The sequence below is a fragment of the Microcaecilia unicolor genome, chromosome 2 (assembly GCF_901765095.1).
Source record: "Microcaecilia unicolor chromosome 2, aMicUni1.1, whole genome shotgun sequence".
Lineage (NCBI taxonomy): Eukaryota > Metazoa > Chordata > Amphibia > Gymnophiona > Siphonopidae > Microcaecilia > Microcaecilia unicolor.
Window position 1 is genome coordinate 343,479,316 of NC_044032.1, and position 24,173 is coordinate 343,503,488.

The following is a 24,173-nucleotide window of genomic DNA, read 5'->3' on the forward strand; positions in this document are numbered from 1 at the left end:
ATGAGTGGAGTGGTAGACATAAATCGCTTGTTTACTCTTTCCAAAAATACTAGGACTAGGGGGCACACAATGAAGCTACAAAGTAGTACATTTAAAACAAATTGGAGAAAATATTTCTTTACTCAACGTGTAATTAAACTCTGGAATTCGTTGCCAGAGAATGTAGTAAAAGTGGTTAGCTTAGCAGGGTTTAAAAAAAGGCTTGGCAGGCTTCCTAAAGGAAAAATCCAAAGGCCATTATTAAAATGGACTTGGGGAAAATCTACTGGTTATTTCTAGAATAAGCAGCATAAAATGTATTGTACTGTTTTGGGATCTTGCTAGGTACTTGTGACCTGGATTGGCCACTGTTGGAAACAGGATGCTGGGCTTGATAGACCTTTGGTCTGTCCCAGTATGGCAATACTTATGTACTTAAGTAAGTGCAAAGGTGGCATTGTAAGATTCAATAGTGAAGGGATGGAATATGTAGAAGCTGATGAGGAAAAAGCAGAACTGCTTAACAAATATTTTTGTTTTGTATTCACAGATGAAGGGCCAGGAATAAGACTGCAGAAGACAAACACAAATAGGAATGAAAGGTAGGTAGATCTTGAAAATTTTTCAGAAGACTGTGTTCATGAGGAAAAGCGAGAAAAGTGATGGGGCCAGATGGGATATATTCAAGGGTACTGAAGGAACTTAGGAATGTCCTTGCCGCTCTGCTATCTGACTTTTTCTATGTTTTTAAATGTTTTTTTTTTTTTTTTAAGAGTTGGGAGTGGTCCCGGAGGACTGGAGAAGGGCAGATATGGTTCCTCTCCACAAAAGCGAAGTGATATATGTGTGTGTTTTGTTTGTAAATGTAAATATATATATATATATATATATATATATATATATATATATATACACATACACATACATACACACACACACACATTTTATACTATACTAGTAAAAAATGCCCGTTTCAGAAAGCAATGAAACGGGCACTAGCAAGGGTTTCCTGTAGTGTTTGTTTGAAGTGTCGTTCGCCGGTATGGGAGGCCTGGTCCCCGCCCCCAGCGCCTACCTGCACCTTGATGGGCACTCGCAGCAAGTTGTCGGCCATTTTCTGGCCCCAGCGCCTACCTGCACGTTGATGGGCACTTGCAGCGAGTCCTTGGCCATTTTCGCGTGGTCGTCGGTACGGGAGGCCTGGTCCCCGCCCCTACCTGCACCTTGATGGGGAGTTGGAGCGATTTTCGTGCGTTCGACGGTATCGGAGCCGTGCTGGCCAGCCCCAGCGCCTAGGCTTCACCTTGATGGCCACTCGCAGCGAGTCATTGGGCATGTTCGTGCATTGGACGATATCGGAGTCGTGTTCCCCGGCCCCACCGCTTAGCTCCACCTTGATGTCCGCCTCGTTGGTGATGGTGTGGCCGCATTTGACGCACCTCGGGGAGATCTCCGCCCTCATTCGTCATCACGTTGTGACGCGAGGGCGGGGCACACAGTAATGGGCCAAAACGGATATCTCTGGCGCCTCACACTTCTGGTTAAGGCTTCATTTAGAACGTTGGGGTTGCAAATTATGTCCGGAAGGGGCGTGGCTGAGGGCGGGCCTATGAGTGAGAGTGTGTGGTGCATGAGTGAGAGTGAGTGTTGCTGACAGCCTAGCATTCAGTGTTTCCCTCCCACAGAGTGAGCTTCAGAATTTTCCAGGTGAGAATTATTATATAGGATAAGGTTATTATGTATGTAGATGATGTAATCCGCCTAGAATACTGGTGATAGAGGGGAATATAAATTTTTAAATAAATAAGTAAATAAAGAAGAAGGAGCTGATTAGTCTGACCTCTATGGTGAGTAAATTAATAGAAACTCGTTATAGCAGAGGAAAGTGCAGTTTCTGGAATCCAATGGATTGAAAGACCAGAGGTAGCATGGTTTTACTAGAGGTAGGTCTTATCAGATGAATCTGATTAATTTCTTTGACTGGGTGACCAGAGAGTTTGCTCAAGGGATTGTGCTTGATGTGGTGTATTTAGATTTCAGCAAAAAAAAAAAATGACATAATTCTGCATAAGCAACTTATAAACTCAGTATGGGCTCTAAAGTGACTGAAACTGGACAAGTAGAAAGTGACAAAGGGTAGCTGTAAATGGAGTTCACTCTGAGGAAAGAGGCAGTTACTAGCAATGTGCTACAGGATCGGTTCTTGCTCCGATTCATTTTAACAGTTTTATAAGTACTACTATGTAAGAGCTGTCTGTTAAAGTTTGCCTCTTTGCAGATTATTCAAAATCTACAATACAGTAGACAACCCAAATGCTGTGGATAACATGGGGAATGATTTAGCAAAGATGGAAGAATGGTGCCAAATTTGACAGCTAAGATTTAATGCTAAAAAATGAAGGGTCATGCATTTGGCCTGTATAAATCTAAGAGGAGCAGTATCATTACTGGATGAAGTATGCCTGTGCACCAAAGAGCAGGATTGGCTAAACAGGTAGAAAAGCTGACAGCAAAAGCCAGAAGGAAGCTTGGGCGCACATGGATAGAAACAGCCAGCAGGAAAAGGGAAGTGATAGCGCTTCTCTACAATTCTCTGGTGAGACCTCATTTAGAATACTGTTTAAAATCCTACAGACCGCACCTTCAAAAAGATATAAACAGGATGGAGTCGGTCCAGAGGGTGGCTACTAAAATGATCAGTGGATTTCATCATAAAACATACGGGGACATACGTAATCTCAATATGTATATTTTGGAAGAAAGGCAGGATAGGGGAGATATAATAAAGATATCAAAATACCTTTGTGGCATAAATGGTTAGGAGCCAACCCTCTTGATTTGAAAGGAAGCTCTGAATGAGGAGGCACAGGAGGAAGGTGGAAGGGGAAAGAATTAGGAGTAATCCAAAGAAAGGGTGGTGGATATGTGGAATGGTCTCCCAGTGGAGGTGCTGGAGATGAAGATTGTATCTGAATTCTAGAAACCAAGGGACAGGCACAGAAAATATCTAAGGGAGAGGAAGGGATAGTAGAGATAAGTAGATGGTAAATTAGGGGTGTTCTTGTTAATGGTGCAAATATAACATGATGTCAGCCTTCAGAGGCCGTTAGCTGGAGTTCTGTAGAAAAACTGACTGAAGACAACATTTTTGAAAATCACATTTTTCTTTGAGCCTAGGCACAACGGCAGTTCTCCAGAAAAGAGCTTGCCTTTGGGTGACCTTTAGCAAGCAAAATGTAAAGGGATTGGATTTTGTTCATGCCTTCTCAGTAGTTCAAGGTGAGTTTCGTGCAGGTATTTTCCTGTCCCCTGAAGGCTTACAATCTAAGGGCCCTGTTTACTAAGCAGCGTTATAACATCTTTAACGCATGTTAACCATGTACGTGCATTAACTGTGAACATGCCTACAATATCCACATAGGCGCTGACGCAGTTAATATATGCGCTAATTGTAGGCGCGTTAAAAATGCTAATGTGCCTTAGTAAACAAGGCCCTAAGTGGGGGGATCAGAAAGGCCAAGGACTAGACCTGTTCTTCTAAAGTGCTGAGGACCAGGGGCCTTGTGACACTGTGAGTTCCTTATTATCACTGAGAGTGGAGAAGTGGCCTAGTGGTTAGGGTGGTGGACTTTGGTCCTGGGGAACTGAGGAACTGAGTTTGATTCCCACTTCAGGCACAGGCAGCTCCTTGTGACTCTGGGCAAGTCACTTAACCCTCCATTGCCCCAGGTACAAATAAGTACCTGTATATGTAAGCCGCATTGGCCTGCCATGAGTGGGAAAGCGCAGGGTATAAATGTAACAAAAATAAATAAATGTAATACAAAGTTTACAATGTTGTATACATGTGTATTTATGTAGTGTGGTTGTAATACTGTTTATTACTTGTTGTAGTACCGTCTCCTGAAGAAATATGAATGAAACACGGCCAGTGTTGAGACCTAAAGAGATTTAAGAGACCTCAAAAACATTTTAAAGATTTCTTATGGCAGTATGATGTGAATGAAGATTTTGTGCAGCACTCGATGACCTTTGCGCAGTGTGAGGTGTTCCCAAGCTGCATATCGGACTGCAAATTTCAAGTTTCTAGTGTCAACCCTTTGCTGGCTGTTTTGTATTAACGGCTAGTTGAACTTGGGGGATTTGTGGAGTTTACATTTTGAGTGATCTTTAATAACAAAAAAAAAAAAGACCACTGTGTTTCAAGAATCCATGAAATTTTGATGACCCCTGATGCAGGCTTCACCCAAAACGTTAGGTCTTTTTACAATAAATTTGGGTCTTCTTCAATTACTTTGGTCTAGTGGCTCCTTACCCTTTTGACTTCCTCCTGCTCATGCCATTACTACACAAAGACAGAAAACCAGAATGTGCGGTGGATGTTATTTGTGGTGAGGAGGAGAGCTGAGAATCAAAGATCACCCCTAAACATCTAAGGGACTGTGCTAAACAGAGGGGCATTGTGGATGGACAGGACAGCTGTAGGATGAAAAGAGTACCAGTTATCCAAAGAGCAGTGGATTTAGAAGGATTAAGAATCAAATGGTTAGAAGTAAGCCAACAGTCAATAGAGTCTAAACAACTTTGCAGAGTAGAGGAGCATAAGGGTCCTGCATGGAAACTAACAGAATATCATTGGCATAGATATAAAATCTGGTGCTAATATCCCAAAAAAGTAGCTAATGGAGGAAGAAAAATATTAAAGAGGAGCAGAGACAGTATTTAGTCCTGAGGCACCCCACAAGACAATGAATGAAAATCTGAACCATTTTGAGAAGTGAGCACCTTAAATTGGCGATCTGGGAGGAACAAAGCAAACCAAGAAGGGAAAATTAGGTTGTTACCTTGGTAATTTTCTTTCCTTTAGTCACAGCAGATGAATCCATTACGAATGGATTGTGCCCACCTACCAGCAGGGGGAGATAGAGAACACTGAAAACCATAGTGCCTCCTGGATGGCTAGCTCCATCTGCCTCTCAGTATTTGAAGCTTCCAAAGCAGTGTTAAACCGCAAAGTAGCATAACATGAACTTTCCTCACAGAGAACAAACGCCCCAGAACAGGTGCAATAACACAAAGGAGGGACGAACTCAACCTCCTGTAGCAGAACAGAAATCCTGAAGACTATTTTCCAACTTCTCCCAATGAGGGAACATGTCTGCAGGAAAAACTGAACACAAAACAGAGTCAATCATGGAGGGATCATGGATTCATCTGCTGTGACTAAAGGAAAGAAAATTACCAAGGTAAGAGCCTAATTTTCCCTTCCTTGTCATTAGCAGCAGATGAATCCATTACGAATGAGATGTATCAAAGCAATCCCTAGATAGGGCGGGAACAAGCCACACCATGCGCAAGCACTTGTGCTCCAAAAAGCGCGTCCCTCCTGGCAGCCACATCTAGCCTGTAATGACGGGCAAAAGAGAGCTTAAAAGCCCAAGTAGCTGCACTACATATCTCTTGAAGAGAGAGTGCTCCCATCTCAGCCCAAGAGAAAGAAATCGCTCTTGTGGAATTGTGCCTTAAAGGTGTCAGGCGGAGGCCGGCCAGACAGCAGATATGCAGAAAAAATGGCTTCCTTAAGCCAATGGGCTATAGTGGCTTTAGACGCTGGAGACCCTCTGCGAGGACCTGACAACAATACAAAAGGTGATCAGAGGTCCTGAAAGCATTTGACATCTGCAGATACTGCAACAGAGCCCTGCACACATCCAGAAGGTGCAAATGCCCAAAAGATTCCGGAAACTCCTCCCTAGAAAAGGAGGGCAGAAAAATAGGCTGGTTTAGGTGAAACGCTGAAACCACCTTTGGCAGGAAGGAAGGCACAGTACGTAACTCTGGACTCTGGGAATTGCAGAAATGGGTCTCGACAGGACAGCGCCTGGAGCTCAGACACCCGTCTCGCCGATGTAATGGCCACTAAAAAGACTGTCTTTAGAGTCACATCCTTCTCCAAAGCTCGCCTCAGCAACTCGAAGGGCGAACACTGAAGAGCCTTTAATACTAGCCCCAGGTTCCAAGCCGGACAAGGTGCCCGCACAGGAGGACGGAGCCGAAGCACCCCTCTAAGAAACCGTGCAATGTCTGGATGCACAGCTAAGGAGAGGCCAGCGACCTTCCCTTGAAAGCATGCCAATGCTGCCACTTGCACCCGCAGGGAATTACAGGCCAAGCCTTTTTGTACACCATCCTGCAAAAGTCAAGAATCGGCGAGACAGAAGCCCGCATGGGTGTGATCGTCTTCGAAACACACCAGGCCTCAAACTGGCGCCAAATCCGGGCATACGCAACGGAAGTGGACCGCTTGCGGGCCTGCAAGAGAGTGGAGGTGACCTTGTTAGAATAGCCCTTGTCTCCCAATTGCACCCTCTCAATAGCCATGCCGTAAGACCAAAGCGGCAGGGATCCTCCATGGTTACCAGGCCCTGCGTCAACAGGTTCGATACCAGTGGCAAAGGAAGAGGAGCCTCCACTAGTATTCGTCGGAGGTCCGCATACCATGGCCGCCTGGGCCAATCCGGGGCAATGAGAATCACCACTCCCTGGTGCAGCCGAATTCGCAGGAGTACTCGCCCTATTAAGGGCCAAGGCGGGAACACATTTAGGAGGCCCAGAGGCCAGGGTCGAGCCAAGGCATCCAACCCTGCCGAGCGAGGATCTCTCCGTCTGCTGTAAAAGCACGGGACTTTCGCATTCGTGCTTGACGCCATCAGATCCGCTACGGGCGTTCCCCATTTGGCACAGAATTGAAGGAACACTTCGTCTGCCAACTCCCACTCCACAGGGTCGATGTGGTGTCTGCTTAGATAATCAGCTTGCATGCTGCTCTGACCTGCAATGTGAGCTGCTGACAGGAACTGTAGATGCAGCTCGGCCCAGTGGCAAATTTGAGCGGCCTGCATGGCCAGTGCTCTGCACTGCGTTCCGCCTTGACAATATATGTAGGCCACTGCTGTCATATTGTCCGACAGCACTCTGACAGCCAATCCCTCCAAGGTCGATTGAAAGGCCAGCAATGCCTGGAAAACTGCTTTTAACTCCAAGCGATTGATGGACCACTTCGATTCTTCGAGTGTCCACAGACCCTGGGCATGCCTCTCCTGGCAATGAGCTCCCCAGCCCTTCAGGCTGGCATCGGTTACCACCAGGCACCAATCGGGAAGCGCTAACAGCATTCCTCGCCACAGCTTGCTGTCTGAGAGCCACCACTCCATGCTGAGTCGGGCCGCTGGGAGCCAACTGAGTCTACACTGATAATCCTGGGAAATGGGAGACCAATGTTGTAGCAGGGAACACTGCAGCGGTCTCATGTGCGTTCTTGCCCAAGGCATCACTTCTAGGGTGGCCATCATCGACACCAAGAGCTGGACAATGTCCCAAGCTCGCGGGCGAGGGCATCCTCAGGAGCAGAAGGACCTGAGTCTGAAGCTTGCACCTCCTTTGCTTGGGTAAAAAAAAACCCAAGGCCGTGTCGAACCAAACCCCCAAATACTCTAGATTGAGAGGGGGTCAGGTGACTTTTGGGTATATTGACGACCCAGCCCACAGATTGCACTACTGAGACCACTCTGGCTGTTACATGACGACTCTCTTCTGCAGAGTCCGCTCTGATAAGCCAGTCGTCGAGGTACAGGTGAACCCGGATACCCTCTTGCCTGAGAAAAGCAGCTACTACCACCATTACCTTGGAAAAGGTTCGGGGAGCTGTGGCGAAGCCAAAAGGCAAGGCCCAAAACTGAAAGTGTTTTCCCAACACCGCAAACCGGAAAAACCGTTGGTGCGGGGGCCAAATAGGGATGTGCAAATAAGCTTCTTTCAGGTCCAGAGACGTGAGAAACTCTCCTGGCTGAACTGCCGCAATGACGGAGCGCAGGGTTTCCATGTGGAAATGCCGCACTTTGAGTGACTCGTTGACTTTCTTCAAGTCTAGAATGGGCTGAAAAGACCCGCCTTTTCTCGGCACCACAAAGTAAATGGAGTAACAGCCGCAGCCGCGTTCGGCGGGAGGCACGGGGATCACCGCTCCCAGGTGCAACAAGCCTTGCAAGGTCTCCTCTACCGCCGCCCGTTTGATGGCTGTGCCGCATCGGGAATCCAAAAACACGTCTCTCACCAGGGCAGTAAATTCCAATCTGTAGCCGTCTCTGATCAGGTCCAAAACCCACTGATCTGAGGTAATCTTGACCCACTCCTTGAGAAAGAGGGAAAGGCGTCCTCCAATTGCAGGAATCGAGGAGTGGGCCGGCGCACCATCATTGAGAGGGACGTCCATGAACTCCAGGCCTTGAACCGGCCGCTGCGGAGCGTTTGTCCGAGCGAAAGGAGTTCCTCTGCTGAAAATGGGCACTCGAAGTAAACGCCCCGGACGGTACCTTTTAGCTTCATGGAGGCGAGGTCTGGAAGAGGAGGGAACCGCCTGACCCTTGGAAGAAGGCCGCGGCCTATTCTCAGGTAACCCCTGGGGTTTAGCATCCCCCGGGCTCTTGACAATTTTCTCCAACTCCTCACCAAATAGGAGAAGGCCCTGGAAGGGCAACTTCACCAATTTTTGCTTAGAGGCCATGTAGGCCGCCCAATGCCGTAGCCATAGAAAGCGGCAAACGGCCACAGACATCTCTTTAGCCGAGGCTCTGACCAGATCATAAAGGGCGTCAGCCCAAAAATGACAAGGCCGACTTCATCCGCGGTGCCACCTACACAAGGGGGCTCCGCTCCATCCCCGGGCTGTTCCACTGCCTGCTGCAACCAAGCGAGGCAGGCTCGAGCAGCATAACAACTGCACACAGATGCCCGTAAGGCTAGGCCTGAGATTTCAAAGGACCGTTTCATTGCTGATTCCAGCCATCGGTCCTGCATGTCCTTCAGGGCGACTCCTCCCTCTACTGGGAGGGTAGTCTTCTTTGTCACAGCCGTGACTAGGGCATCTACTTTAGGCACGGCCAAGCGTGCCAAGTGCTCCTCACTAAGAGGATATAAGTGCCCCATTGCCCTGGCAACCTTCAAAGGCCCCTCGGGGTCAACCCATTGAGCCGAAATAAGCTCTTGGATGGAGTCATGCAAAGGAAAGGCTCGAGCAGGCTTCTTAGTACTTGCCATCCTCGGATTACCAGAGGAGGCTTCGCCAAGTGCAGGATCTTCAATAGAGAGGGCCTGCAAGGCGTCAGAAATAAGTGCTGGCAGCTCCTAGCGGTTGAAAATGCTAACCAGCTGGATGAATGGGATTCAAGATGGCCGCGTTCTTGAGACGCTAGCAGGCTGCATTCTTGCTCCCTGAAAGGATAATTTATCTAATTAAACATGCCGAAAAGACGAGGCCGTCCTGCCTCCAAAGCCCCGCAACGGCAAGTTCTTACCTCTCAAGACATCCGAACATTACTTCAGGCAGCAACTATTCCAACTATTTCGGCGATTCAGATGTCGGAAGGTAGCCCGCTGAGTAGCGCCGGTGCGAGTGGAGGCCCGGAAGCTTCTCCTGGGCTCGAGCTGACGCTCAGCCCCGACTCGAGGGAACCGCCCCCGCAACCTGCGGGGTACAGCACACCAACCGAGGCGTCTCTGGACTTGCTTTCCCGAAGTGGTACGAGTTTACAGGGCCGGGAGGAAATAGATCCGGCTGGAGCTGATTTGAGATCCTGGACACAAACATCTACTCCACTGAATGTGGAAGAAGCTGCTAGTTTGGAACAAATTCATGATAAAGAGGTAATACCCACACAATTTACTTTTGACTTTAAAAAACCAGCAGAAGTAACGCTGGATTCGTTGTGGACTTTGATAATTACCTTAGGAAAGTCTCTTGTTCCGCAAGTAAATAAATTGAATCAGGATTTTCTGGCTCTTGAGCAAAAAACTAATATTTTGGATACTAAATTTGAAAAACTAGAGAAAATGCACGATGATAAGACTTTGGAGATTAAAAAACTTCAAACTCAACAAGAGATTATGATTAAAGATTTGACTTTCTTGCGGAAAAAAACTGAATTATTGGAAAATTCAGTTAGAAGTAATAATCTTCGTTTGTTAAATTTCCCAAGACAATTATCTAAATCTCCAATGGAAATGTTAAAGAAGTATTTAATGGAAATACTTGAAGTAAAAGAAGAGCTGATTCCACCTTTTTCTAGGATATATTACCTGCCAATACTAAATCAAGAAAATCAGAAACAAGATCTCAATATTTCTGCTATACTTGAATCCTCAGAAAATGATCCAGTCATCCCAACAACATTGATAGTGACTGTAGCATTACCACCAGACAAGGCATGGCTAATGAAACTGTACTTTAGAAATAAGGATAAAGTGTTCTTAGGCCAAAAAATCCAGATATTTCCTGATGTCTCTCGCGAGACACAAAAAAAGCGAAAACAATTTCTATTGATGAAGCCAGCAGTTTTACAGCTGGGAGCAATTTTCTTTCTCAGATTTCCCTGTAAATGTGTGGTAAAATACCAATCCCTTAAATATGTATTCTTTGAACCGTCTCAACTAACAGCTTTTTTAGTGTCCAGACAAAATAAGGAAATCTGAAAATGTCATCTCCCCCTTGATATGAATAAATGTAACACCGAATATGTAGCCTGTGAATTTCTCAAGTAAATATCTTTAGAAATGTATTCCTGTTAGAATAATTCCACTTTTTCTTTTCATTTTGAATCCCATTTTGTGGACTTGAGTGGGGATTTCAATTTAAAATATGGTCTTTTCTCTTTCTTTTTTTTTTTTTTTTTTTAAATGTATATGAAATGAAATATACCACTTTTCAAACAAGTTTAATACTTGATTTTATTTGTAAAATTGTTATAAATAAAAAAAAAAAGAAAAAAAAGAAAATGCTAACCGCGGTGGGATCATCTGGATCCAGTGGCAATCCCGCACCTTCCTCTGGCTCCTCAGACCACGAAGGCCTGCCAGACCCCTCAGAATCCTCACAGCCCGACCACGGGGGGGGGGGGGGGGGGGGGGGAGGGAGGTGCGCCACTCTCTGAAGGGGAATTTACCCTTCTACGCTTGTCCTGCGGCCAACTGTCTGGGGAAAAAAAACGCGTAACGGCAATCCCGAGCCAGCCTCCACCGGAGGGGAACCAGGTAGCAACGCAGAGTCAGACACCTGCAGCAGAGCCCTCTTTAACATGAATGCTTTATGTAAAAGCAACACAAACTCAGGGGAAAAAGGCTCACCCTGGTCTCCCGGTTCCAATCCGGGGCAAGCAGCTCCTCTGGTAGCCTCCATCCGAGACTCCCCTCCGGCCTCAGACCCCTCCGCTCCTCCGGGGGTTGGACCATGCGGTGCCCACTGCCAGCTCCACCGAGCGGGAAGAGACATCGCTCACCATGCTCGTGCCGGCCCTGACGTCTGAAAAGCATGATTTACAGAGCCTTGCTGCTGATCTGCGCTTGCCACAACGTGAACAGTGCTTAACAACCTCCCCAGCCATCGCCGAAAACGGTGGAAAATTTCAAAATGGCGGATTCACGCCAAAAACGCCCCGATCGCAGGCCCTCCCCGGAGGAGCTACAAGATGCTCTTACCTCAACAGACCGAGTCCCAGAGCTCCGGTCACGCTGCACAGACAGAAGACAGCCTCAGAATTGCAGCGCTAACAAGCGCGTCGCATTTATTTTTTTTTAAATGCTGTGAGGAAAGTTAGAGGCAACAGCTACAGAGGCACTCTGGAGGTCCAGAAGAGTGGGAAAGGCAGGGAAAGGGCGAACCAATGTGCCTGCATCCACAAAGAAGAGAGTGGGAAAGGCAGAGACAGGGCAAACCTATATGCCTGCATCCACATAGGGGGAAGGGTAAGGCAGGGAAAGGGCTAACCTATGTGCTTTTAAAGTGGACCTGCAATAGGCACAACACCCCTGCTACAACTGGCAAAAGCACAGGAGCCACCCCAGGCAGATTCTTGAAGGAGCTGAATAAGCTGCGTCCAACCCTGCTGGGAGATAGAGAATACTGAGAGGCAGATGGAGCTAGCCGTCCAGGAGACACTATGGTTTTCAGTGTTCTCTATCTCCGCCTGCTGGTAGGTGGACACAACCCATTTGTAATGGATCCATCTGCTTCTGATGACAAGGAAAAAACTGATCCTGAAATACCCAGAGAAAGACGTCAAGAAAAGAGAAGTGACTGATTGACTAAGTCAAATGTGGTGGTGAGATTGGCAAAAGTGGTATTTCCTTGATCAAATGAGACATGAATATTGTTTAAGAATATTAGAATAGCCATACTGGATCAGACCAATAGTCCATCTACTCCAGTATCCTGCTTCCAGCAGTGGCAAATCCAGGTCACAAGTACCTGGCAGAAACCTAGTTATTTAATTTATTTAACACGTTTATAAGACTACTTGAATCAAAGCGGTTTACAATAAAAACATACAAAATAAAATCACCAATAACAAAAACAACAAAATGCATGCCATCACTATATCATAACCAAAACTTACAGCAAAACTGTGCCCTTATAACATAAATGTCTCCAGAAACAAGGCATTTTCAATAGCCGCTTAAACTGTGAAATCTCAGTGCATAATCTCAATTGATCTTTTAATACATTTCACAGCTGTACTCCAGCAACAGGAAAAGCAAGTCTACTCTCACAATATCTAATATGCGACACTGCATCAGATGACAGATGCATTGTTGTCTCTGACCTCAAACTCATGGCAGGACGATACACTCAAAAGCTATCTTTCAAGTATTTTGGTGCTGATCTGTAGATAGCCTGATGCACATAACAAAGAACCTTAAACTGTATTCTACTCTGCACTGGTAACCAGTGCAGCTGTCTCAAAACTGGAGTAATACGTGTTGCCCGAGATACACTTGTTAATAACCTAGACATATCCTCAGTGTGAGAGGACAGTACATCCCCTGGTGGGCAGGTCCTGGCTACAGGATTACTTCCTACTTCACCAGGGTGTTGTTCTTCTTCTAGGAGACCTCCCTCCTCCAAGGTTTCTCTCTCTTGAAAACGAAGGGAAGCTTTGTACAGCAGGTTAGTCCTCCCTGTCGTTCTTAAAAGCAGACAATCCAGATTTTAAAAAGTGTCCTTTTTGAAAGAAAAATAAAAAGAAATGCCTATTTTTTCTGTGTCCTTTTTTGCAAGAAAAAAAAGAGAAAACAAATGCCTATTTTTCTTTCCTGGAAGAAAAAAAAAATGGTTAAGGTGTGCATGTGAAAAAAATTCTGCCGAGGCTGTAGGTGGCAGTGTTGAGGGTTTTTTCTGATATCACTTCCCGACATGTGACCCCCATCTAAGATGGCGACTAGTAGTAGAAACAGGAAGTAATGTGATGCATATAAAGAGTAGTTACTTACCTGTAGCAGGTGTTCTCCGAAGACAGCAGGCTGCATATTCTCACAAGTGGGTGACATCACGTCGGCCCCAGAGGATTTTCAAGCAAAATCTAAAAATCTCTTCAATGGCGTTCCGTCGCGTGAGCGATCGCACCACGCATGCGCGCAAACATCTTCCCGCTCGCCGCAAGGACACGCCCCTCAGTTAAATCCAAAAGATGAAGGAGACAACTCCAAAAGGGGAGGTGGAAGGGTTTGTGAGAATATGCAGCCTGCTGTCTTCGGAGAACACCTGCTACAGGTAAGTAACTACTCTTTCTCCGAAGACAAGCAGGCTGATATTCTCACAAGTGGGGTATCCCTAGCTCCCAGGCTTACACAACACAACAAACAGTGGTCAATTGAGCCTCGCAACGGCAAGGACAGAATAAAAATTGACCTGAAAAGAAGAAACATCTAAATGAGAGTGTAGCCTGGAACAGAATAAAAATGGGCCTAGAAGGGTTGGAGTTGGATTCTAAAACCCCAAACAATTTCTGCAGCCCTGACTGCCCAAACCGACTATCGCGTCGGCTATCCTGCTGAAGGCAGTAGTGAGATGTGAATATGTGGACTGATGACCACACTGCAGCCTAGCAGATCTCTTCAATAATGACTTATCTTAGATGAGCCACTGACTCAGCCAAGGCTCTAATAAAGGGAGCCGTGACATGGCCCTCTATAGTCAGTCCAGCCTGGACAAAAGTGAAGGAGATGCAATCTGCTAGCCAATTAGAAATGGTGCGGTTCCCGACAGCAACTCCCCTCTATTGGCATTAAGCGAAATAAACAACTGGGCAGACTGTCTGTGGGAGCTTGTCCGATCCACGTAAAGGCCAACGCTCCTTTGCAGACCAAAGTGTGCAGCTTGCTTTCGCCAGGACTTGTATGAGGGCGAGGAAAAAATGCTGGCAAGACAATTGACTGGTTCAGATGGAAACTCCGACACCACCTTTGGCAAGAACTTAGAGTGCGTGCGGAGGACTACTCTGTTATGATGAAATTTAAGGAAAAGAGCATGAACCACTAGAGCCTGAAGCTCACTGACCCTACAAGCTGAGGAAACAGCCACCAAGAAAATGACCTTCCAGGTCAAGTACTTCAGATGGCAGGACTCAGTGGCTCGAAAGGAGCTTCCATCAGTTGGGAGAGAACGACGTTGAGTTCCCATGACACTGTAGGAGGTTTGACAGTGGGCTTTGACAAAAGCAAGCCCCTCATGAAGCGAAGAACTAAAGGCTGTCCAGAGATAGGCTTACCCTCTACATGACAACGAGAAGCACTAATTGCACTAAGGTGAACCCTTACTGAGGTAGTCTTAAGACCAGACTCTGATAGGTGTAGAAGGTACTCAAGCAAGGTCTGTGTAGGACAAGAAAAAGGATCTAGGACCTTGCTGTCACACCAGACGGCAAACCTCTTCCATTTAAAAGAGTAACACCTCTTAGTGGAATCTTTACTGGAAGCAAGCAAGACTCGGGAGACACCCTCAGAAAGACCCAAGGAGGCGAACTCTACTTCCTCAACATCCAGACCGTGAGAGCCAGAGACCGGAGGTTGGGATGCAGAAGCGCCCCCTCGTTCTGAGTAATGAGGGATGGAAAACATTCCAATCTTCACGGTTCTTCTGTATATAACTCCAGAAGAAGAGGGAACCAGATCTGACGGGGCCAAAACAGCGCCATCATAATCGTGTTCCTTTGGTCTTGCTTGAGTTTCAGCAAAGTCTTCCTCACCAGGGGTATGGGAGGATACGCATACAGAGGGCCTGTCCCCCAATGAAGGAGAAAGGCATCCGATGCTAGCCTGCCATGGGCCTGCAGTCTGAAACAGAACTGAGGGACTTTGTGATTGGACTAAGTGGCAAAAAGATCCACTGAGTGGGAGCCCCACTCCCGGAAGATCTTTCGAGCTACAGTTATGCTCAACGACCGCTCGTGCGGCTGCATTATCCTGCTCAACATGTCAGCCAGACTGTTATTTACGCCGGCTAGATAAAAAGGCTTGGAGAAACATACCGTGTTGGCGAGCCCACAGCCACATCTGCACGGCGCCCCGACACAGAGGGCAAGATCCAGTACCCCTTTGCTGTCGAGGTAGACATTGCAACCCGATTGCCTGTTTGAATTAGAAGAATTTGGTTGGATAGCCGATCACTGAAAACCCTTAGAGCGTTCCAGATCACTCACAACTCCAGGAGATTAACCTGGAGACGCTTTTCCTAAAGGGACTAAGGACCACCACTGAAGGAAATTCCGAAAACTGGCAGACAGTTGGGTCACATCCTCTAGATTCCCTGAAGCTTAATACCACTGGGAAGCTAGGATCCACTGAGCGGATGTAATGTGTAAACGTGCCATGGGAGTTACGTGAACTGTGGAAGCCATGTGCCTTAGAAGTCTCAATATTTATTGAGCTGTAATCTGTTGAGACAGCCAATCGTCGGGATAAGGGAAAACATGCACTCCCAGTCTATGTAGAGACGCAGCAACCACAGCCAGGCACTAGAAAAAAAAAATACTCTGGACACAAATTGGGTAAAAGCATCCTGTAAGTTCAGAGAGCATAGCCAATCTGTTTCCTGAATTATGGGAAGAAGGGTGCCCAAGGAAAGCATCCTGAACCAAAAATTTGTTCAGGCCCCTTATGTCTATAAAGGGACGCATCCCCCCTGTTTTCTTTCCCACAAGGAAGCACCTGGAATAGAATCCCAGCCCTTCTTGCCCTGGTGGAATGGGCTCGATCGCATTGGCACTGAGAAGGGCGGAGAGTTCCTCTGCAAGAACCTACTTGTGATGGGAGCTAAAGGGTTGAGCTCCCGGTGAGCAATTTGGAGGGTTTGATTCCGGATTGAGAGTGTATCCTAACCGGACCCCGACAGGCAGAACGGCCAGCACGGACAGTTTATATAGTGGGTATGCTGAATTGGAGTCAGTCAAAACCCCGTCTCTGGTTTTTGCTAAGGAGCTGCAGGGGCCTGCTTAGGTGCACACTGTTGACTAGAACGAGCGTGCTGTGGCAGTGCCTGAACCGGCTGTCGAGAAGCAGGAGTATACGTACGACCCCTTGAGGCGTAAGGGAAAACTCTCTTCCCGTTATAAAACTTCCGAGAAGAGGAAGTGGATGCACAGAATATCTGCAATTTTCTGCTGATTCATCTCCTCCAGGGTGGAGGCACGCAGCCATGAGAGTCTGCGCATCACTATACCCAGAGCAGAAATCTAGATGTTATATCGCAAGTGTCGAAAATGCCCCTAGACAGGAAGCAGCGACACACCTTGTGCTGCCTGACCAGCTGGTGAAAAGGATTAGCCTGCTCCGGTGGGAGTGCTCGTAAAGATCCGGTAGGACTCGATTTTGAAGGCGATCATGCCAGCCTGGTACGCCGTTCTCCCAAAAGAGGCTAAGGTTGTATGCTCTGGCCCCGGGAGCACCGAAGCAAGTTTCCTAAGCTCCTATCTGTTCTGAGAGCAGAATCCACCACCCCAGGCCTAATGAAACTGGATTCCCCGTGGATCCGATACTGGGATTCAGTCTTCTTGTATCATGAAAAAGAACTGTGGCAGAAGACTTAGGTGGAGATGGATAGTCCAGGACCTCGAGCATCTGGGTCCTGGGCTGACTCACAATCTCCACAAGGAAGGGAATGGCCTCAGACAATACCAGCACAAAAGATAAAAAATACAAAGTCTCCGGAGAGGAGAGCTGCTGTAAGATGAGGAAGTCGAGACAGATAGAAGATCTAGAGAATCCTAAGCAGAGAAAACTCCATGAGCGTCATGGTCATCAGATGAGGCATCATCGGATTGAGCTAACAACTCAGACAGAGCAGCTCAGACCGAAATCCGTCCGACATGGAGGCGCAGTGACCTCAACGACAGGGACGAGAAGTTGACTCCCCAGGCGACTCCAGTGAAGGAGAATCGACCCAGGAGGCTACCTACACCGATACCGGAGGCAGTACCGGTGAAGGGGATTTGATCCCAGGCGAAAAGCTAGGTGCCGCAGGAGCCGCTAGCACTAATGGCACCCGATGGTACCGAAGCCTAAGGCAGAATCTGCAAATGCTGGGGAATCGATACCAGTCTGCCAGATGACCTGCATGTCCATAACAGAGATGGTACCGATGGTACCCATGATACCTGGTACCCATGGTACCCATGATACCTGGTACCGATGGTACCCATGGTACCGATGATACCTGGTACCGATGGTACGCATGATACCTGGTACCGATGGTACCCATGATACCTGGTACCCATGGCATCCATGGTACCGATGGCATCCATGGTACCCATGGCACCCATGATACCTGGTACCGATGGTACCTATAGCACCCATGGTACCGACGTCCGGTGCCAGGGTACCTCCATAACAGAGGGAGTAAAGCTCTCAGCACCGATGGTACCGACATCCGCCGATGCGCCCGAATGACCTGCAAAGCAGGAGGCGCCGAGGCGGGTGGAGAGCCACTCGATGCATCACTGTACCCAGCGTGCATCAGTCTCTAGGCAGCTGGCGTCGGACTCAAGAATTGATCTCCTTTGGGCGTCCCTGGCAAGTAGCGTACGTCTCTGCATTTTGAGACACTACTTGCATTTCTCAGGGAGATGATCCGGCCCAAGACACTGAATGCACCAGCTGTGCGTGTCGGTGACAGAGATCGTCCGGTGTACCCAGCGTGCATCGGTCTCTAGGCAGCTGGCGTCGGACTCAAGAATTGATCTCCTTTGGGCATCCCTGGCAAGTAGCGTACGTCTCTGCATTTTGAGACACTACTTGCATTTCTCAGGGAGATGGTCCGGCCCAAGACACTGAATGCACCAGCTGTGCGTGTCGGTGACAGAGATCATCCGGTTGCAGCGGGCACAAGGCTTAAAGCCGCTGGGCGTCTTCGATGGCATCTTTGACCACAAAAGTAAAGCTTCCTTATAAGTTTCGATTCCCATGTTAGGCACAGCCCCTTGTGACTCTGGCAATTACTGAACCTTTCCTTGCCCCAGGTACAAAAAGTACCTGTATATGTAAGCCACAATGAGCCTGCCATGAGTGGGAAAGGGTACAAATGAAAAAATAAAGAGGTTTAATTATTATTTTAAAAGAATACTCGAAAGGGTAAAATAAAAAAGAGATTTAACTCTGAGGACCTGAAGAAACACGAAGTGCTAACGAACTCCGTGTCTCCTCAGACGCGGAAAAAGAAGAACTGAGGGGCGTGTCCGCGTGGCGAGCGGGAAGATGTGTGCGCGCATGCGCGGTGCGATCGCTCGCGCGACAGAACACCATTCAAGAGATTTTTACATTTTGCTTGAAAATCCTCCGGGGCTGACATCACCCACTTGTGAGAATATCAGCCTGCTTGTCTTCGGAGAATAGCAACTGTCATATTGAAAAAAGGGTGTGGCTGTGATGCCACTTCTGGTGACATCACCAAAAAGGGTTGAGGTTATGGGCACGGCTATGCAAATAAGCCAGGGCAAGGAGGCATGACTATGCAAACGGTGCTGGGCTTGGGCAGTGTCACATTATATGCAGTGATGTCATACAAGGGGGCAGGGAATAGGTGTGGCTTGGTGTTGACATTGAGGGGGTGGGGAGTGGGCATGGCTTGGGCATCTCTTCGTATCTGATTGGCTGAAAACCCATAAATGGATGTGTCACCTGTCAAAATCAATTAATTTTTTACAAATGCCGGTGAGATTCACTACTCTTTTTCTATCCTTATCTGTGGCTCAGAGGCAAGAATCCTATTGCTCATATCACAAGACTGACCATGCACTGATTCCCATAAAGGAAAGCTGATGAACTCTTAAGTGCCCTTCCTCCTGTCAGATTTGGCGACTTGCTGAACCACTAGGAAACTTAACTTTTCTGCCCTTTTGCACCCTCTGAATGTCAGTGCTCTGGATGACTGCCTAGGTCATCTAATGGAAGCCCCAACCCCGGGATTCCCATTTATTTCTTCTGTTAATCTAAATATTTGTTCATATTTAGGGAATGAGGCTTTCTACTTGAGCATTATGCTTGGTGACCAATAACAGAAGCTCTCCAGCTTATTTTCGAAAGAGAAAGATGCCCATACTTCGACCCAAATCAGGAGATGGGCGCCTTTCTCTCATGGGCACCGAAATCGGTATAATCGAAAGCCGATTTTGAGCGCCTCCAACTGCAGTCTGTCGCAGGAACAAACAAAGTTGATGGGGCGTGTCGGAGGCGTGGTGAAGGTGGGACTAGGGCGTGTTTATCGGCCGAGGAGAGATGGGCGCGCTCGGTCGATAATGGAAAAAAGAAGGGCGGCAGAAGTGAGAATTTGGGCTCCTTTTTTTGGACCCTTTTTTTCACGAACAAGTCCCCCAAAAGTGCCCCAACTGCCCAGATGACCACCGGAGGGAATCGGAGATGACCTCCCCTGACTCCCCCAGTGATCACTAACCCCCCCCCCCCCACCAAAAAAAAAAGAACTTTAAAAACTTTTTTTTGCCAGCATCAAATGTCATACCCAGCTCCATCACAGCAGTATGCAGGTCCCTGGAGCAGTTGTAGTGGGTGCAGTGGACTTCAGGCAGGTGGACCCAGGCCCATCCCCCCCTACCTGTTACACTTGTGCTGGTAAATGGGAGCCCTTCAAACCGCCCCCAAAACCCACTGTACCCACATCTAGGTGTCCCCCCTTCACCCATAAGTGCTATGGTAATGGTGTAGAGTTGTGGGGAGTGGGTTTTGGGGGGATTTGGGGGGCTCAGCACCCAAGGTAAGGGACTATGGACTTGGGAGGTATTTAAAAATTTTTTTTAATTTTTACAAGTGCCCCCTAGGGTGCCCGGTTGGTGTCCTGGCATGTGAGGGGGACCAGTGCACTATGAATCCTGGCCCTCCCACGACCAAATGCCTTGGAGTTGTTTGTTTTTGAGCTGGGCGGCTTCAGTTTCCATTATTGCTGAAAACTGATACCGCCCAGCTCAAATCTGCCCAAATCCGAAGCATTTGCCCGGCACCAACCGTATTATCGAAACAAAAGATGGACGCCCATCTTTTTCGAAAATACGGTCTGTCCTGCCCCTTCGCGGACCCATCCTCGGAGATAGTCGTCCATGCAGATGGGCGTTCACGTTCGATTATGCCCCTCTCTGTATGTATAATCTATTTCTATAAGACCTGTGGAGAGGCATTTTATATATGACATCTAGATCCGAATTTGTGCGTTTGCAAATAATGTCCAAAAAGCCAATAGTGAACATGGCCATTTTCAAACCAGAAAAACATCTTAACTTTTTATTTCAAAAATAGCCATTTGCTAGATGTTTTTGTGATCAGTGCATCTATCTATTAGGACCATTTTTGAAAAAAAAAACAAAAAAAAGCAACAGTCCAAGGGAAAAACAGACAAAAACAAGCCACTGGGATCTAGGAGAAACCAGCATTCCTGGTAGACTGGCCACACAGACATTCCAATAGAGAAATGGGGTACTCTAGAGGGCACTGCAGTGGACTTCACATAAAGGTAAAGGCACACATCTCACCATTATTCCCTCTAGGATGCCCCACTGCTCTGCTAGGATGTCTGTGCGGACAGTCTACTAAGGAGGCAATGCTCTTCTGTGGATTAAGAATTGGTTATTGGACAGAAAACAGAGGGTAGGGTTAAATGGCCATTTTTCTCAATGGAGGAAGGTGAATAGTGGAGTGCCACAGGGATCTGTACTGGGACAGGTGCTATTTAACATATTTATAAATGATCTGGAAATCGGAACAATGAGTGAAATGATTACATTTGCAGATGACACAAAACTATTCAAAGTTGTCAAAACATGTGGATTGTAAACAATTGCAGGAAGATCTTAGGAAACTGAAAAACTGGGTATGCAGATAGCAAATGAACTTTAATGTGGACAAATGCAAAGTGATGCAGATTGGGAGGAAGAATCCAAATCATAGTTATCTGACGCTGGGGTCCACTTTAGGAGTCAGCACTCAAGAAAACGACCTAGTATCAATTTAGACAATTCGCTGAAATCTTTTGCCCAGTGTGTGCCTGTGGGCAAAAACGCTAACAGGATGCTAGGAATTATTAGAAGGATGTAAACCAAGACCAAAAATATTATAATGCCTCTGTATCGCTCCTTGAGTATTTTGCTCAATTCTGGTTGCCGTATCTCAAAAAAGATATAGAAAAATTAGAAAAGGTTCAAAGGAGAGTGACCAAAATGATAGAGGGACTGCTATCATATGGGAACTGCTCTCATATGAGGCTAAAGAGGATAGGACTCTTCAGCTTGGAAAAGAGACGGCTGAGGGGCAATATGATTGAGGTCTACAAAATCCTGAGTGGTGTGGAGGGGGTGGAGGTGAAGTGATTTTTCACTTATTTAAAAAGTAAAAAGATCAGGGGACACTCAATGAAATTGCATGGAAATACTTTTAAAACAAACAGGAGGAAATATTTTTTTCACTCAAAGAATAGTTAAGCTCTGGAACTCGTTGCTGGAGGATGTGGTAACTGCAGTTAGCGTATCGTGCTTGTCCTGGGATTGGTAGAATGGAATGGTGGTACTAATTGGGCTTCCAGGTACTTGTGACCTAAGTTGGCCACTGCTGGATGCTGGACTAGATGGACCACTGGTCTGACCCAGTATGGCTATTCTTATGTTAATAGACAGATCATAAAAACATCTGGCAAATGGCCATTTTCAAAACAAAAAGATAAATGTTTTTCTGTTTTGAAAATCGTTATATTTTCCACTTGAATTTTGGATGTTTTCAGCAAATCGCCCAAAGTCGGATTTAAATGCCATATTGAAAATTCCCCTCCACATGGACTTTAGGTTGGTGGGATGGGGGTTTGATGATAGGGTTGCATTTGTTGCCTTGTCTTTATTTTCACATTTTCTAGGATTTGGCATTATAATGTTAAGAAAAATATGGAATGTTGTAATATACCCTGAGGAGCTAGGTACAGTGTTTGTTTACATATTCCTTTATTTTTTTTTAAAGAAAAAGAAAGACTTAAAATATACATATTGGGCCAAATTCTATAAATGTCATCTGAAAAATCGGCACCGAAAAACCAAACGCTTAGTGCAATTCTATAAACTATGCGTAAAGTTAGGCGTAGTTTATAGAATAGTCTCACACGCTGTTCTCGCAACTAAAATGTAGGAGCACCCATGTAGGCTACTTAAAACCAGGCCTAAATACATGCATCTAACTTAGGCACAGATAGGGTGTATTCTACAATAGTGCGCATAGTTTTTTGAAATGCCACAACCCATCCATTCAATGCCCATGGCCACACCCCCTTTTCAGCTGCACACATTAGAATTTACACGCACCACGTTATAGAATATGCCTAGAAAGTTGTGCTTATAAATTCTAATTAAAGCCCATTAGTGCCACTAATTGGTTGTTAAGTATCAATTATTGGAACAGATTGGCTTGTTAATCAATTAAGTTGTGCATGCAATTTGCCCATGCGGCTAAGGTGCCATTTATAGAATCTGGGGGATTAAGGGCAATTCTATAAAGACACACATGCTTTTAGGTGCCTACATTGCACCTACTTATGGCCTATTCTATAAAGAAAAGTAAACATCTACTTTTCATTGTACAATACCAGAATAACATGTTAACACATGCCTGGAATTAAGGCATAATCACTTACACTAGCCACAGAGCTATAGTAACAAAGTAAATGATGGCAGATAAAGACCTGTACGGTCCATCCAGTCTGCCCAACAAGACAAACTCATTTTACCTGGTATGTGATACTTTATTTCTGAGTTTGATTTGTTCTTGCCGTTCTCAGGGCACAGACCGTAGAAGTCTGCTCAGCACTGTTCTTGTACTAAGTTCTGAAGCGAACATCGAAACCCCTTAAAATTTACACTCCAGCCCATCCATATCTATTCAGTCACGATCAGGGCACAGACCATAGAAATCTGCCCAGCACTGGTTTTGTTTCCCAATTCCTGGTGTTGCCATCCAATCTCCGTTAAGATTCCGTGGATCCATTCTTTCTAAACAGGATTCCTTTGTGTTTATCCCACGCATGTTTGAATTCCATTACCATTTTCATCTCCACCACATCTCGCGGGATGGAATTCCACTTATCCACCACCCTCTCCTTGAAAAAAATACTTCCTCACATTAATCCTGAGTCTGCCCCCTTCAACCTCAAGTCATGTCCTCTAGTTCTACCACTTTCCCATCTCTGAAAAAGGTTCACTTGCGGATTAACACCTTTCTGTATAGTGTCTGAATATCACCATAATGGGGTAAATTCTATATAGTTCGCTAAAAGTTAGGAACCAAAACACAGGGAAGGGGTGGGGGGAGGGGAGTGGGAAATATTCAGACCACAGGAGTTAGACCGGCTAACTCCCTCGGTCGGTGGTAAACCTAGATATTCAATGCCAGGCCTTCCGGAGACTGGCATTGAATATATGCTACATTTTTGGCTGGTTTAAAGATAACCAGCTACGTCCGTATTCAGACTTAGCCGGTTATATTTAAACCGGCCAAACATATACCAGGGTTTCACGCAGCCAAATATTGCAGCGAAACCCGGTTTAAAAATCAGAGGATAGCCAATTATATTGGGCGATATAATCAACTATCTGCTAGTCATCCCCTGCTGAATATCGGTGGATATCCAGTTAAGCACTATTTAACCAGTCAGCAGCCGTTCTGACTGGTTAAATAGCGCTGAATATCGGGGGGGGGGGGGGGGGGGGTGTACCCAGAATTCTATAACAGTACGGTTCTGACCCAAGGGGTCCTTTTACCAAGCTGTGGTAAAAAGGGACCTGCAGTAGCGTCAGGGGCTGTTTTTTCTGTGTGCCATGGCCCTTTTAACTGCA

At 46.5% G+C, this 24,173-nt stretch overlaps 1 protein-coding gene across 1 annotated transcript in view; it reads right to left on the reverse strand.

Moving 5' to 3' along the window:
* FBXO10 (F-box protein 10) overlaps nt 1-24,173 on the reverse strand; it is a 195,486-nt gene that overhangs the window by 13,583 nt on the left and 157,730 nt on the right. The gene's annotated exons all lie outside the window — the stretch shown is intronic.